Genomic DNA, 15,091 nt, shown 5'->3' on the forward strand with positions numbered 1-15,091 from the left:
AATAGCTTTCAGTCTGCAGTAACCAGAAATCTTTAAACGTGCTGCAACTGCACAATGACATATCAGATCTCTACCTTTGTGTGTAGCAGAGAAGTGCCATGGTGGGATTATATGCTAAAAAGAAGTGTTTTGCTTGGGAATAGCATTCCTCTACCAGCTTTGAGTGTATCGTTTATTTTCTAAGGAGCCTGCGCATACTCGCTTTGCAAGAGGAGATGATTTGAGACTCCAATGCTGATCTATTTTTTTTTTCATTTCTGCATTGACACTGAGAGCCTTCCTACCTCATTAAACTTGTTTTCTTTATTTTGTGTGCTTCAGTGTTTTGTGTAGTCTAGGGTTTGATATATACCCTATTAGTGCTTTTAGTAACTCTGAAAAGTTGCCTAGAAGATAAAATTGCTAGTATTTCACAAATTTAATTTTGTATTCAAGTTAAATAACGAAGTGTTTTTATTTTCCCCAACTAACTTAAAATATTTTAAGTACTGAAGGTATTCTGGATCACATTACCTGAGAGAATATGGAAATCTAACCCCTTGAAAGTGTTTTTTTACCAACATTACTTTCCAGTACTTTGATTGCAAACTCTTCCCTCACCATAACTGCAAATGCTTCTAGTTGCTGTTGAAAACAGTGAGAACACTTTTTCTCAAGTAAGACTGCACAATCCTCCTCTTCACAATTGTTTCTTTTTCCTTCTCTCGTTTTTTGACCCTGAACAGTGATTATGGACTGGAGCTATGGCATCTGCAGGGATATGGGTCTCATTATAAGAAAATGGTTCCATTGGCAGAAAATAAAAAGTGTAGGAGAAAAAACACAATGCACATATAAAGAATGAAAGAAATGCTGGATCCTATAATGAAGCTGTTGGGCTCCAGGCAGAGCTAGTCCCTGTGCTGGTTATATTTTGGCAGCATAGCCTGGTTGAGGACAGAAATTTATCTGTGTGGGCAAGGGACCCACAGGGTGCCACAGACTTCCACCCTTTCAGCTCTACAGCCCAATTCCCCCATCAAGCCACAGAAGCCTCACTACATGCAGTTCCCTCTCACCCATCCTGCACAAACTGGTCAGCCCAGACTGAAGTGGGGAAAATTTAAAAGTCTCTTTCCAGCACAGAAAGAGGTGGAAGCTTAAAACAAGAAAGGTAAAAGAGTATGAGAAATCATAATACTGAAAATGAGCAATGGAAAAGTTGCTTTTAAAGGGAAGAATTTTTAATATGAGCATACACTCAATTCATACTTCTGCTGGGCATTCACAGGTGTCAGGGGAGGAAGGCAATAAATTTTTTTGTTTGTTTGTTTCAAGATAAGAAAAGCCCCTTCATTTCTACCTACCTCATTGTTAGATCTGCTATTGCTACTGCATGCATTTCACAATTAGGAAATAATGGCATAAAGATTACAAATGTCTTCAAAATATTAATTAATTGTTTTGGAAGTGTTTCCCATTATGTGAAATCAAAGTGTTACAAAAGTCAGATTAGTATGTTAGCAAATATTTGGTCTAGAACTTGAATTGCTGTCTTGAGTAGACCAGCTCTATATAGACAAGGCCCCATCTGAACACGCTTTTTACTTGCATTCGTTTTTCTCAAAAACAAACTGTCAGATCTTATATTCAACGATGTTTGAAATTATAAATTTGGGAAATTCTGGACTACTGTCATCTTTGTTGGACATTTTCTGAAACTATTATTAAATGTGAATGAAACCATATTTTTTAGATATATTAAGAAAAGAGCACAAATTGAGTCTCATTGTTTCAGCTATGCTTAGTTGCTGGCTTTAGTGTGACCCTGATAATCAGCCATTAACACACTTTTTATTTTGCTTAAACTAGAAGGATCACATGAGTTTATGGAGTGGCATTTTTAGTAGATTGTATCTAACTTGATCCCTTTCTTTAGACAGGATAATTTTCTTGACAAGGGAGGTAATTCTGCAGACATGATCTATTTGGTGCTCAGTAAAGCTTTTGGCACAGTGACACATGGGAAACTGTTAGTTACTCTGAAGAGGATGAGGATTAGTAAAAGAATGTCAATACAGAAAGGCACTGGACAAAGAGGAGACAATGGGGTGTGTTGTGTTGACAGATCAGCAGGCTAGATGCATACTGCTGGTGAAATTCCTCATGGAGCAGCAGTTGCTTGGCCTTGGCCAAAGTGAGGCATCTGCCAGCTGAGGCTCTTGGTGAGACAAAGTTTAGAGGTGCTGCCAGGGGCAAATGATGAGTACCTGGTGATTGGACGAAAAAAAAAAAAAAAAAAAGGTCAGAGTAAAGCACAAAGTGAGAAAGACAGTGAGGCAAAACAGAATAGTACACATAGGAGATAAATACACAAATTACTGTTGTGAGCTGGGCACTATCATTGGGAAACAAAAGAAGCAAAAGAAATCTTTGTCGATACTATTTGGCCAGAAGGTAACTATTAGCTAGCAATGTGTTTGAGCTGTGGAAGCAGCAGGATGGGCACTGGTTTACAGTCCAGGGCACTCTCACCACTCTGAGCTCTTTCTAACTGGGTGTATTTAGCACCTTGTCCAAAACTGGTATATAATTTCACCTATATTGAAGCAAACTCAACCCCAAAAACAAACATATGACAATACAAAACTGCAGCTTGGACAAGCAGAAAAGAGAAGGACCCCATTTACAAAATGAGCCTATGAAAGCACAGGTTTAGAAGAGCAAAAGTATGGAGGGGACATTATGAAGATATTAAAACACAGGAGAATGGTGAGCTAGCTCAAGTCAGGCTAGTATCATCAGGCAAGATGAATGGGAATAAAGTACTCAGAAATAAATTAAAGCTTAAAATTAGAAGTTCCTAACTATTATAGATGTGAGGATCTACTGTTCCAGAAGAACAAAATGGGCAGGAGCAAAAAGTAAAAGATGATCTTTATTATCTGATCTTCTGAATGAAATGACATGTTCCTGATTCCATGTAATGAATGAAACAGACAAGGAAGTGATGTCACCCAAGAAGGTTCTTCAAGGATAACGTCAAGTCAGCTGATTTCTTAATGAGCTTTTTTGTAACATAGCTGCAAATACATGAACACAGAGTATCCAGAGAGTATCCACTGGGAACAGCAGTGCCATGAACACAGGCACAAAAAGCACAGTAGCACCCAAGTAAGATTTCCTAGTTAAAAAAACAAACAAACAAACAAACAAAAACAATCAAACAAACCAAGTCAAACAAACAAATGAAAAAAACCACCACCAAAACCCCCAATAGCCTTATAATTCATCTTCACCTCTATGCCTTCTTAGGTATATAATGTAAAGACCTGTATTATATCTAGGAGCTGTATTGTGCAGATTTAAACCTCTGTTCTCTTCTCAGCTAAAGATCTTGTTAAAATCAATGGATATTTTCTGCAAAGAGTATTATTTAGAAGTACTATTGCAAAATTTCTTCCCATACCTTAGGCATCCCTAACCAGTTTGTTGACTGCCTTGAGACTTACTTCTTTTTACAGACGTTGTCCTATATAGGTTTTCTAGGATCATTGATTTTAGTGCGCATACACTTGCTTCAAAGGCTCACTTTGCATGACTCAAGGTTAAATATATTTATGTTACACAATTCTACTAGGCAACAGAGCCCTGATTTATAAAGTATTGATATGTGCCTTAAAACATGGCAAATTCAAGGCCAAGCTGATCTCAGCTTGCTTTGAAATTTAAAATAAATGCATTTACTAAAATACATTTTGCATTATGTACATAGATGACTTCAGCCACAACCTCATGAATTAATGAGGCTGTGGTAGATCAAAGCTATGCATTTTTGGACACTGGTCTAATAATAACATAATTTACTATCTGGAGTGGTTTTCCTCCCACTTATGAATTGTGGTTATGTGTTATAAAGATCTCAACCTGAGATTACCTTATCTATTTTTAGTGTGCTTACAGCTGGGAAGCCCTTACACAAATTTAACAGCTAATACAAGTGACAAAAGGGAAAAGATGGTCGAATTTTCAGCTACATCTTCAGTGGCACAAAAATAAGTACACTATTTCTAGTATAATCTTAAAAGCCAGGGGTGCATTCTGTGAGCTCATCTGCAACACGTGGGGGTGCTGAGCCCCCAGCAGCTGAGGTGCAGAAACACCAGGGACAATTGCACTGTGAAGGGTTACCTGAGACGACTCAGAGGGGCTCGCAGCTGTGCTGAAACCCCAGCTTCCTATTACACGGGATAGAGCTTTTTCTGATGCTATTTTGAGATGCAAGGTAAAAAGAAAAGCATAGGCGGGCAGTAAAGCAACATACCCAGAGCTCAACAGCAGCGGAATCTTTGCACAGCAGGAAGAGATCTTCACTTTTTCATATGTAAGTAGTTTTCGGTTTTTGCTTTTTCATCCCACAGGTATTTTTTTAGAGTGTCATGAATTACCGTTGCATTAATTTAAAATCAGGAGGTTAACAAATTTTCTTAGTAAGTGTTGAAAATTGATAGCCGGAATTTTACACATTCTTTCACAGGCTCTGGTCATGGTCATCCGTCATGACGGTTCCTGTGGCATGTCTGTGAAAACCCCGGCGTAAGGACATAGGGCGCAGGTGATCCTTCCTCACTTGAATGGATAACGTGCAAGACCGACCCCAGGTTTCTAAAATTTTGTTCTGAAGGTAGTAGATAATCTAGACAATATTACTTATAAGATTAATAGAGAATTGGTGCCCTCGAAAGGATGCACTGCTGTTTTTGTTTCTGTTCTACAGAGCACTACTTTGTAACTTTCTCTTACACCTAGCCAAGAAATACACAAGCAGGCAAGCAGAACACATCCTGCTGCCCTATGCCATAGCAACTTGGCAGCCAGCAACGCTGCCCACAAAAACAACTGCTAAATGCTGAACTTTATTTGTGTTGAATAGTTTAAAGTTAAATTTATTAATCTGTTATGACAGAAGAAACATGGCAGTGTGAGACACCTCAATTTGATGCAGCAAGTTATTGCATACTTCTACAGGATCTTTTTAAATGCAGATTTCTTACATTCTTCATGTTTTAATAGAGTATAAGCATATATTAATAAATCATTTGGCTTCCTATGAGTTTGCAGCATACCTTGTTTAGCTGAGAGAGAATATTTTAAGCATACCTTTCAAAAACTTGATAGTAATGAATAAATACCGTATTAATATATATTACCGAGCTACATGAGGGTATGCGATTTGGTTGATGTCTCATTAAGAGGCATATTTAATATGCAACAGAAAATTATTTACTCTCCACAAATGGACCACAATCTTCAAGCAATAGCCGCTCACACATCTCAATTAAAACCAATAAAAATAGATTAGAATATTCCGTGTGGGGAGGAGAAGAAAAAAAAGAGAGAGAGAGAGAGAGAAGAAACCATCGCAGACTGACTGAACGCTTTTCCACACGACCTCGTCTGTGAGTCCTTGCTACTTCGCAGGTTGTTGGCAAGGGCGGGCTTTGGCAACCCTGCGCTTTTAACTCCGTGCGCCCCGGGGCGGGGGCTGCGGGCAGACTCCCTCTCGCTCGTCCCCGCGCCGCCGCAACGTCCCAGCAGCTCAGAGCCCCCCAGCTTCGCACCTCGGCGGCGCGGCGGCCGGCGGCGCTGCCCGGGCGGCCGGGGCCGGCGGGCCGGGGTCGGCGGGCGGGGCGGGCGCCGTGAGGTCACGGCGGCCGGGCCAATGAGCGGCGCGGCGCGGCGGGCGGCGAGCGGGGTGTCCCTCGTGCGGCGGCTGCATGGGGAGGGCGGCGGCGGCGGGGCGAGTGGTCCCGGCGCGCCCCCGCCCACCCACGGGCCGGGACTGAAGGGGCGGTGCCGCTGCCCGAGCACAGGTGCGGCGCTGTCGGTGGCGGTGTCGGTGTCGCGGGCGGGTGCGGAGCGCCCTCCTCCCGGCGGCGCCCGGCGGGGGATGTTCCGGCCGCCGGGGGCGCGCCGCCCGTGGGAAGCTCGCTCCTAACGCCACCTGGGCGTCGCAGGGAGCGCTCGGCGCGGAGCGGGCGGTGTGGGGTCTCCGGAACCGGGCAGGTAGGAAGGAGGAGAAATGCCGGTTCGGGCGGGTCTGAGCAGCTTTTGTGTGTTTGCCCTCCCTAGCGCGCGCGGGTGTCAGCGGCGGGGAGCGGCTTGCGGCGCAGCCCGGCCGGCAGCGCTAGCGGGGCTCGCCGCGGGGAAAGTTGTGCGGACGGTCCCCGCTTCGAAGCGGCTGAGGAAACGCAGAGCCCTCTGTCCAGCCGGGGCGGGGGGCTGAGGCTGTGGCAGCGGCGGCGGCCGCCGGAGGGCTCCGCGCAGCGCGGCGGGGCTGCCCCGTTCCCGGGGGGACTCAGAGGAGCGGCCGCTCCCGGGGCTGCCGCGCCCCCGGGGCAGCGCGGCGCGGTGCCGCCCGCCCGCTGCGCCCCTGCCTCGGTGGGGCCGCGGATCGCGGCGGGTCGGTGCGGCGTCCCGGCCTGGGGCGGCTCGCCCCCAGCGGGGCTCGACGTGCCGCCGGGTGTCGGGCTGGTCCCGCTGGGCAGCGAGGAGTGCGCGGCCTCCCCGGGCAGGTGGCTGATAGTCCCCGCGGCTGTGCCGTGTCCGCTCCGTTCTGGATCAAACAGGGTTCCTCGGGGCTGCGCACCGGAGTGCCGCTGGCTGTCGTGCGGCTGGAGTTTGGGAAGGCATCGGTGGGTAGGGTGTGCGCTGCCAGCGCACCCACAGCAGTGTCTGAAGCGGAGCCCAAGTGTTTACTTTAAACCAGAACTAGCCGTATTCCCTTCGCTGTGTAAGTCTCGGGGCAGAAAAACCCAAATGCACTCGTGTGCAGGGCTATGGATCGGCTCGTGTGGGTTTTCATACTGATTAACTACCTTCTGATTGCCTGGGATTACTTTGGAAAAACGCAAATCCCAGCTAATATCTGTGCTGACCATATATAGAAGTAGTCACAGACAGAAGTACTATAACTTCAATATTGCTGACACAGGTCGAGAAACTTTAAAAACGGCAAGCAAAAGCTGGGATTTGTCCTGAGGATGTTTTTGTCCAAGAGATATATTTTCCAGTGTTTGCATCGTACATTGACTGATTTATTTCTACCCTTTGTTTGTTTGTCTACATGCCTATACACCTCAAAGTTAGTGAATGATATATTGATTTTATTTTGTCTGCCTCTCTTTAATCTGGCAGTGTTTGGTTTGCTTACTTGCGTTGAACCAGGACTGCAGTAGGGAATGCTGCTTTTTCTGGAATGGAAGCCTGGTTGATGGCTTTCAGAAACGTGCCTCAGTTTGGAAGCAAGCACGTTGCTCATACAGTAGCAATTTTCCATGGCACGGAAGAAGTATTGTAGGGTTTTCTGATGTGTTATGTGTTTTGTCTTCTCTTTTGTTGTTGTTGTTTTTTTAAATAGCTCTATTACCAGAAGCTTTTATGTGTACATTATTGTCCGGTGGAGCAATATGAAGATCAGTGCTGAATCTCATTCAAAGTAAAGTGTTTTTATTTCAGAATCATGTGCATGTTAACAGCGTAACTCCAGCAACAGGGAACAAGAATTTGTTGAGTTGAGCTGAAACACTGAAAACAATTCTCTTGGACTGTTTTAGACATAGCAGTTTTGCTGGATTTTAGTAACAAAGGGATGAAATGCTCCAGGGATAATCCAGTATGAAATTCATCTGACTTACTGGCAGCTATATCAAAACATGTTGCAAGTTCTCTTCTATCAGACACACTATGCCATCAAAACCAGGAATTCAGTTTTGTACATTTTCACATTTATTTCAAAAGAAATTAAATCTAACCTAATTTATTACAGAAACTGTCGTGAGGTGTAAATTCCTGTCATTTTCAAGTAGATTAATAGTAACTTTCTGGAGGGGCTGATTGCATGCGTTATATCATACATCTGTATATTGTCAAGTACAGTGCATTTTTCTTTCTGTTACTGAAAAAAACTTAATCTTACTTATAGGAATATAGTCTGCATCCAACAGCTTATTAATGTATTTTTTAGAATAACAGTTTCAGAGGTAGGTTTTCACAGTGAAAACCAACCATGACCATATGAAACATCATAAACACAGCACTCAATGGTGCCATAAATTACTGTTCTAGGTGTTAGTGTTAAGAAGTAAAATGTGTTGGTTAATTTGTAAGCTGGTCTAAAAAAATTTTTCACACTTCCTACGCTCTTTGTTCTAAACCTATGGTAGCTGCTCTAAAACTATCCAGCTTCCGTTTCTTGAATTAGTATTTGGATTTTAGTCTTAATGCCATGAATGTTTTCAGGGTCAAATCCTGAAATGTTAAAGAAAATCTTGTGATGACTAATGTGGAAATTTCGTCCACATGAATACTACAGCGTTATGGTTCTTAAGTTCGTATCTTCTATTCTCCCTCAGTCTTCATTGTAGCAGACAGCCTAATTGTGTACTTTGTGCCAGCAATTACTGTGCTTACGCAGTGTTATGTGACTCAAAAAGGAAGGGGTGCAAAAGGTGCTTGACACTAGGAAAACGTTTGAAGTGATCTGGATGACCTTAATTAATATTGTTCATTATCCTATTACATCTTGTTTGCCATTAAGAGGAGATGGTGTTCTGAGGAGGAGGCAAAGTATCTGTGCAATATCTGAAGGCAATGAAAGCTCAGTGCCTGTAAACCCATAGCTGCTTAGTTTAATACAAAATATGATCGAAGGGTCTACTAATATTAATGTTATCTTTTACTGTAATGGCAGATTCTCATTTATGTAATTAATCTTTTAAATAAGGAGCAGTATCTATAGGATTATGTGGGGAGGATATACAATGCTATCTCAGTATCCTTATTTGTATTTAAATACCATAGTTTGTGAATAGTTGACAGATATTTGCATGAATCTGTAAGGTTGGAATAAAGAGCCTGGCAACACCAAAAGTTGTCTGTTTCACAAATCCATTCAACAGTGTTGCTACTTTCTTTGCGACTTTGTTCTCTGTCTTTTTTCTATTAAAGAATATCAGTTCTGCTGGGCTGCATGGTTGCTGTACGTGTGAAACTGTCAGAGGTATTGGGAGAGTATCCATCACCTCTGCAAGCACAAATTGTGCCTCCCAGTCCACCCAACAGGGTTGCAGCATTTACCAGGCTATGTTCCTGATGGTGTTGGGGTGCAAAACATAATTAAATTTACTATAAGCCTGGTGTGCCATGATTAGATTAAGACTACATGCTCAGGAGTTGTTTATGTCTTATTTTTGTTTTAGGAGGGGATAAAAGCAGGCTGCCATATTTTCTATTCCTTATGCTTTGGTTGAGTACCACCAGAATGCAACCTTGTCCATGCACGCCTGGCTAGGAGATTCAGTGAGGGCAAAGGGAGAATCCACTCTTGGGAATGTAAAATGTTGAAATAGGCAATGATGAGCGATTGACCCCCTCACATATTCTAAGTTTGTAGTTAGTTTCATGCTGGAGGCATCTGTTGGTGTAAAGGAGGGAAGGCTTAAGTGAATTTCTTTATTAAATGTTTGCAAACTGAAGGCAAAGTCATTTCTGTGGTTGGAAAATCTTTGGAAAAACAAAAGATGTCAGTTATATTACAAATCATAAATAATCAGTTGCTGCAATGAGCGCTAGAGGTAGTTTCACACTTGTCTAAATTAATCCTGATGGAGATAGTTACAGAGAAATAATTAGTAGTACAGCTTCAGTATGGATTATCAGAAAATGTTTTCCTGGGTATGATTTGAAAATAAAGATACTTGTCAATGCCATTACCTTACCTTCTCTGTTTTTTGTGCTGTCTTGGTTAAGATGGAGTAAAGAAAACCTTTTTAGTTTGAGACAATTTCCTGCAAGCAAATCCAAAGTTTCATTCATTTAGCCCCGTGCAATATAGCATTTTAGTCACAGTATGAGAATTCCATGTACACCAAACATCTGATAAATTGTCTCTTTCTGTTGTGGGCATTAGGCCCAGTCTTGGGAGGTTGTGGCTGCTCTGCTAGTTTGTAGATAGTTCTTGTGGGGGTAGGGAATGTGACTGAGAGCTTCCAGGATCGTTGAGTTACATTCAATAAGTTGATGGACTTGTGCTCTGTAATTATACATATGTCTATATCTTACCCTTCCCTCTCTGGATAAGAAGGCTGTGTGATGATGTGTAAGGTTAATCTCTCACTTTATTTGGATAATAATCTGTCCTCCTTCATTCCCATGGGAAGAAGGTTATTTATGGCATACAAATATTTATAATAAAAAGAGTCAAAGGTTCACCTCTTATAAATAAGTTCATAGGTGACTGTGAAATTTGTAAGGAAGGGATTTTAAGAGATGTTTGAAGTTACTAGAGCACGTCTGTGTGTGTACATCACTTCTCTTAAAGAAAACAGTCTAATCTTGGTGCCAGGGGTTGGCCAAGGGGCTCTGTACAGTATTGTTTACCTGCTGAGCTCTAGCTGTGTTTGTGTGTAACATTTTGTCCATTCCTATCTTATTTGACAGCATTAGGTGTACTGGAGCAAAATGCTGAGGGCTCTTCTCGGACCTTTAAGGCTCCATGTGAAGTATGGAGGGACAACTTTTCAGGTGAAATGTATAAACTTGTGACAACATACATTGTCTTGCAGACTTGTTATTCTTGTCTGTCCTCATAAGCAGGAGAAGACCCTTCCAGCATCTAGGATTAATGGGTTTTAAGAAAACCTCCCAACATTCCTGCATGAAGATATGAAGTATCAGCTGTAGCACCTAAAGGAAATAAACCTGACAATTTTGAAAGGCAAAAATGGTATCTATCATCCACAAGGATTTATAAAAAGCCTCCATTATTTCATATGAAATAAGGAAATTTGAGTTCAGTAATTATGTGGGATTCTAATAGCGGGAAATACATTATTAAGGCTGTCAAATCATACATTAAAAAAATCTCACTAAATACATACTGAAAAAGTAAAGCATTCCATTTCCTTCTGCCTTGCACTATAGTCATGTAGAGTCACACTATATCCTTTACAGGATTGAAATAACAAGCCAAACGTTTAAAAAAACCCCAAAACCTTAAATACCTTGTAAAAGCTCCTGGGCTACCACAAAACTAAATAATTTGGTGAGGTAATAGCAGTCTTGGTGTAAAAAATTAATTACCTCTTTTGGTTTCATATGACCTGGAATACACTTGTCTGCTTCATGTAAATCAGGAATGAGAATGAGCAGGTCATTATCTTGAAGCAACATTTCATTCGCTAAAAATGCTAAATAAAGGTCTCTGCAAAACACTAAAAGAACAGTGTCAAATCTGTAGAGAAAAGTATTCAATTTCCCTTCCTGATACTAATGTAGAGGAGCTTGTCCCACAGGGTTCCGTTATGTCTGAAAGGAGACACATTCCTGTGGTCTTATGGGAATTCCTGAAACACAACAGAGGCTGAGTCTGTCTCGAGGTATTAAGGCAGCAATATTCATGCTGCATGTACTGAAGCATGAAATATCCATTATGCTTGCTTTTATAGCTGCAAGCTCTATAATGGTCACCTATGCAAAATCTTACTGCCTTTTTATTTTTTTTTTTTTTTTGGCCAGAAGCCTTTTAGCACTTCCCTGTGTTTCTCTAGTAAAAATTAATAGTGCTAATTGCCACTTCTTTTATCATTAATTTCTGAATCAACACAATGTATTGCTATAGCAACAAATCCTTTTGAACTTCACTGCAGACAATTAGTAGGAGAATTCAATCTCAATATGTAATAAGCACAATTGTAAGAACTATTTGAAGGATTAAGGAACTTCCTTTTTTAAAAGAAGGGGAGTAATGCAAATACTCAAAACTGTCACGAAAGAACAGAACTTGAGAATTTTCAGCATTCTCTTCTTATTAATCATCTTTAGTTGCTGTACAAAGGTGCACAGTTGCTTTGAACAAAGTATATTACAGCACCGGAGGAAAAAAATACATCACTCTGTGGAATACTCCAGAGATTTTTATCTCTGATAATAATGATTGGACATAAACTGCTGCATCTTCTCACACAGTGTGGTTGTTCTTCAGCCCTGACAATGCATGTGCAGGAAAACCCTAAGTAGGTTTCAGGATTAGCTGGACAGCAAATAGTCCAAATTTATGAAGTCAGAATTAGATGGTGCTTTATCTTTGCTTTTTCACCAGTTGAAGCATCTTTTTTGTTGGAGTGGATTGCTATTTGCACTTTACCTTGTCATCTCTCTTGATAACGGGCACACAAGGGAGGTTACACAAATATGCACACACAAAAATCATGAGGCATAGGGGGTGTGGAAGTGAGAAATACCTGAGGAAGACTGGAATAAAAGGGAAAGGTCTAGCACTGCAAGTCTATGATTGACGTTATTGCCTGTGATAGATTTTGAGGTAGTGAAAGCTTATAAATCTTTAGGGGAGCTGTGCTTCTAAGGATGCTGATTACATTGAAAAAAGGTGTGAGAAGAAAGCATAAGGACAGGTGAAGGGTAAGAATAATAAAATGAGAAATTAAGGAAATGAAGAGGGTGGACAAAGGCAGGGCAGTGCTTGTAAGAGGGAATTCTGAAGGGAGTAACCTGGGAGTCTGTGACTCTTGCATACATACAGGACAGAGAAAAGAAGGGAAAACAGTAAAAGCCCCAGAAAAAAATGGAACAGTATGACCCTAGATGCTGAGGGGAGAATATGCCTGTGGTAGATGTCCTGGGAAGGACATGATGGTTTCCTAGGGAGGAAGGGTTGTTTTGTAGATTCTTCCTTTACCTCATGAAGTGGTTGGCTTCATAATGTTTTTTTGCTACCAAAGCTGCTTCTTCTTTGTATTATCAAAGTATGTTTCTTTACTAGCAGTGCCCCCACCAACCAGCAGACCATCTGTGGCTGACCCTGGCCAGACTGTTAAATATCTTTGCAGATAATATTTGGGAGGAAATAAATACTGAAAATGCAACAGTATGCAAGGCCACACTTTTGTAACTTTCTCTTGGAGCCCTCTGCAATAGTGTCAAAGTTAGGATTTTCAAGCAAAGTTTTAAATGCAAGGTGTTCAAGTTGTATCTCTTGGTTCTTCCTTTTATTAGCATAGTAGTGTAGCTTTGTTAACTAGGAAATCTTAAGGAAAATTCTTCAATAAATGCTAAAAGAGCATTACAAAAGCAGTGAAGAAATTCTGAGCATCTTACTTCCAGTATTCTTGGAAGACAAACGATCCCTGGCCATTTATTTATGTGAATATTTTTCTAAAATATCTCTCACAGAAAACATCTAGTAGCTCGGATAGCATCTGAGTAAAGTTAGTTTAGCAGTGTCTCTTAAGAAGAGATGAATAAAAAGGATTGGAGTCCTGTCTTTAGGCTTGGAGCTGCTGAGGTAAATTCAAGAAGACTTCAATCTAGTTTGGAGGCTTGTAGGGGTGACTTCTGGATTTCAAATATCTTTGTGTTATTTTTCTGATCATTGTTTTGTATAAAATTGTCTTGTATTTTCTGTGGAAAAAGATGTAAGAAAGTCACTCTTAAAAAAAAGACAGATTTTGTCTGAAAGGGGCAGGAAATCTATCTCTAGTGTCTGGATACAGTATAAAAAAGAAACAAGGACTTTAGAGGAAACACTGGTGAAAGGTCTATATTGAAGCAAATATGTGTGAAAGAGAAACTTGTAGAACTACAACTCAAGGGATAAACAATTGTGCTGTAGAAAATAGTTGCTAAAAATACTGCTCTACAATGCCAAGGGAACTCATATAAATAGAAAAGCAATGAGAATAATTTGTAGCTCCCATTTCTGGAAACTGCAGCTCAATAGCTGCTGGCTGGTGATGATGTGTTAGGCACATGTATTGGTTCTCCTTTTCCTTGGTGTTAATTGCACTGTGATATGGGGATGCATCAACAAGTCTGAAGGCTATTGATGGACATTCATAGGTATGTGCTTTGGATTGTCTGGTTTTTCCTTTTCATGCAGCTTTCATTGAAAAAGCATAAAGCTTACTAAGACTTTCAAATAAAAATGAGTGACTCTTAGTTTTCCTCCTGTTCCATATCTCCATTCAAAAAAAAAAAAAAAATCGGTTGTTTTGTGAAAGCAAGTGTATGGAAGGTGAAGATGAACTGTACTTTTCAGAAGCAGCAGACGGTGTTTATACTGTTCACTACTGAGTCAGTGATTTTCTTTCTCACTCAGCTCAGTGAAAGCTGTGTTTGTTTGCTGAAGGGAATGCTAAAGAGACAAAAATATGCAAGCAAGATTGAAAAAAGGTTTATTGGGTTAATGTGGCTGGATTTTGGTAGCAGGGGGGATTCAGGGGCAGGCTCTTTGTGAAGCTGCTAGAAATTTCTTGTATGTCAGATGAAACCGGTGTCAGGCAGCTCAAAGGTAGCACCACTGCTGGCCAAGGCTGAACCCATTAGTCGTGGTGGTAGCACCTCTGAGAGAACTTATTCAGAAAGGGAAAATGTTACTATGCAGGACAGCAACTCTGCAGATCCAAGCTCTGTGAAGAAGGAGAGGGAGAGCAGAGATTCCCCAGTAGCCTGTGGTGAAGCAGCTCTCCCCCTGCAGCTCCTGAAGATCCCTGGTGGAGCAGATATCCACCTGCAGCCCATGCAGGAGTTCTTTGCCTGGGCAGGTGGATGCTCAGAGACACTCTGACTCTCTGCAGCTTGTGCTAGAGCAGGCTTCTGGCAGGATCTGTGGGCCCATGCTGGAGCAGGTTTTTTCTCACAAAAGCCTGGATCAGGTTTGCTTGTGACCTTGCAGGGGACAGTTGGAGCAGTTCATGAAGAAGTGCAGTGTGTGGGACAGACTCAGCTTGTAGAAGTTGGTAGAGGACTGTCTCCTGTTGGAGGGACCCCATGCTGGAACAGGGTATGAGTGTGAGGAGTTCTTCCTCCTGAGGAGGAAGGTGCATTAGAGGCAGTGTGTGATGAACTGTGAGTTTCCCCTAATCAAGGGGGGGAAAGTGTTTTTAAGACTTGGGTTTAATCTTCATTACCCTACTCCAATTCTGATAGGGAAAATTTTACAACTTACTTACGAATGTGGTCTTTCTGTTGCCCACGATGTCAGTCTCTCCCTGCCTTTATCTTAACCTTGAGTCTTTTGTTCTTTTGCTGCATT

The 15,091-nt window shown here is 41.7% G+C and overlaps 1 protein-coding gene across 7 annotated transcripts in view; it reads left to right on the forward strand.

Annotated features, from left to right (window-relative positions):
* Positions 1 to 5,354: 5,354 nt before the first annotated feature.
* Positions 5,355 to 15,091, forward strand: part of CHRM3 (cholinergic receptor muscarinic 3) — a 264,440-nt gene continuing 254,703 nt past the window's right edge. For 5 of the 7 annotated variants that reach the window (XR_013339714.1, XR_013339715.1, XM_021527059.2 and 2 more), the window contains exon 1: positions 5,863 to 6,045. The gene's annotated coding sequence lies outside the window, so the exon portion shown is untranslated. The other 2 variants (XM_021527062.2, XM_021527063.2) reach the window with 2 other exon arrangements.

This window comes from Lonchura striata, chromosome 3 (genome assembly GCF_046129695.1).
Source record: "Lonchura striata isolate bLonStr1 chromosome 3, bLonStr1.mat, whole genome shotgun sequence".
Taxonomy (NCBI): domain Eukaryota; kingdom Metazoa; phylum Chordata; class Aves; order Passeriformes; family Estrildidae; genus Lonchura; species Lonchura striata.